Source organism: Malania oleifera, chromosome 4 (assembly GCF_029873635.1).
Source record: "Malania oleifera isolate guangnan ecotype guangnan chromosome 4, ASM2987363v1, whole genome shotgun sequence".
Lineage (NCBI taxonomy): Eukaryota > Viridiplantae > Streptophyta > Magnoliopsida > Santalales > Ximeniaceae > Malania > Malania oleifera.
Window position 1 is genome coordinate 41,081,221 of NC_080420.1, and position 1,975 is coordinate 41,083,195.

Below are 1,975 nucleotides of genomic sequence, written 5' to 3' on the forward strand. Positions count from 1 at the left end.
TGGTAATATTGTGGCATAGGATTACCACGATAGTTGTAGTTCCAATTTTTGATGTATTGAACCTATTCTTGACTTGCTTCATTGCTCGGATCTGTCCTACTTGTAGCTGCCACATATTCTACACCTTGTGGTATCCTTTGGGATGTCAAAGCTGAAATGTGATGGGATAGAGAAGCAACTTGAGTTGAAAGGGAAGCAAACGGCTCCAAATCATGTATCCCAGCAACTTTCTTAGTCATAGTTCTTTTGGTTGGCCATTGATAGTTATTTGAGGTCATTTCTTCCAAAAGATAAGTAGCACCCTCAGCTGTCTTTAACATCAAAATTCTCCGTGACACAACATCAACTGAAGTCCGAGTTTGCCTATTTAACCTATTATAGAACATCTGAATTTGTAGCCTGGCAATCCATGTTGTGGGTTGCGTTGAATCAAATCTTTATACCTTTCCCAAGCTTCATAGAGTGATTCAAAATCATTTTGCTTGAATTGACCAATCTTACTCCTGAGTTGGGCTAATTTTGTAGGTGGAAAAAATTTAGCTAGAAACTTTTCTACCATGTCCTACCAACTAGTGATACTTCTCGGTTGTAAAGATTATAGCCAACCTCTTGCCTTGTTTCTCAAAGAAAAAGGGAGCAATCTCAGTCTAATGGTGTCTTCAGTAACACCATTGATCTTTCTAGTGTCACAAATCTCCAAAAACATCGCCAAATGAATATTATCATCAAGTGGTGATCCGCTAAATTGGGCTTGTTGCACCATGCTGATCAAGGCAGTTTGAGCTCAAAGTTGTTGGCATTAATGGTCTTGCGTCTAATACCTGAGTAGTTGTCATTCATAAATGGCCATACATAATCCTTTAAGGAGCGTGGCTACACATTCTTTTGTCTGTTATCCTTGGCTAGTACATTCTTCTTTCTTAGTGGTCTGAGAGTTCTTTCAATCACCGGATCAAAAGGAGTAATGTCGCGGGTTTTTGCACGACGCGTCCAACATCAAAAGCACACCTGAAATAAGAATAAAAATAAAAAGAAAAGTAAATAAATAAAAATAATTATTATTATTATAATAAAATTCTAAATTAAAACCAAGAATACTTTGTATCAATATTGGAAAAAATAAGAAGAAATCAATCCCTGGCAACGGCGCAAAAAACTTAATCGGTGCAAATTACATGTGCACAATATCGTAGTTTTATTGTAAAGTGATGAGAAGAGTATCGTCATCAGGGATTGGTGACTTACTTTTGCCAAGTACCAAAATTATACTAATCTTGATTTTATTTAGAAAAGAAATTAAGATTTTTGTAAGTGCAAATTGAAATAAAATCACTTTAAAGAAACTATTCAAAGGAAAATAAAAATTTTTTCCATGTATCAAATAAGGGAGAAAGAAAACTTCTAGGAAATCGATTTCACCTAGTCTCTCACTATGTTTTACTTATCTAACTAATAGGAATTAATTTTCTCTATTTGTTAGAAAATCTCAAATTCATCGCCTCTTTCGATAGTCAATTGGAAATTGTTCTTGTTCATCATTCAACACAAGAGTATGCAAATTAATAAAACAAGAACACAATAAGACCCACAATTTTAATACTACATAGGTTCATGCAAGTCTCTCGATCTCCATAATTACCTATGCCGAAATATCCAAGATCTATCCTAAAATTCCCTCTCTCGATAGCAAATCATAGGATCAAAATCATCTAATTAAATGGTCAGTTAATCAGAAGCGATAAGCTCAGAATAAATCAGACAAACATGGAAGAAAATTACTTCGAATTAGCATAAGCAAGAAAGCATAGTTTGAAACCAGATTACATCGTTTTCCTACAAATAAGAAAATTGGTTCATGTTGAAAATAAAATCCCACATAAACGAATTCACCATATTCTCTTTTCTCCGGAGGATAGAAAAAAAAAAAAAAAACAACAACAACAACAACAACATCCACAGCACAACCGTCGTGCAT

The 1,975-nt window shown here is 34.5% G+C and overlaps 1 non-coding gene across 1 annotated transcript; it reads left to right on the plus strand.

Moving 5' to 3' along the window:
• The first annotated feature begins 404 nt into the window (after positions 1-404).
• Positions 405-511, plus strand: LOC131154613 (small nucleolar RNA R71). Its single transcript, XR_009136531.1, has one exon. It is a non-coding gene; the product is annotated as a small nucleolar RNA R71 (small nucleolar RNA).
• The last annotated feature ends 1,464 nt before the right edge of the window (positions 512-1,975 follow it).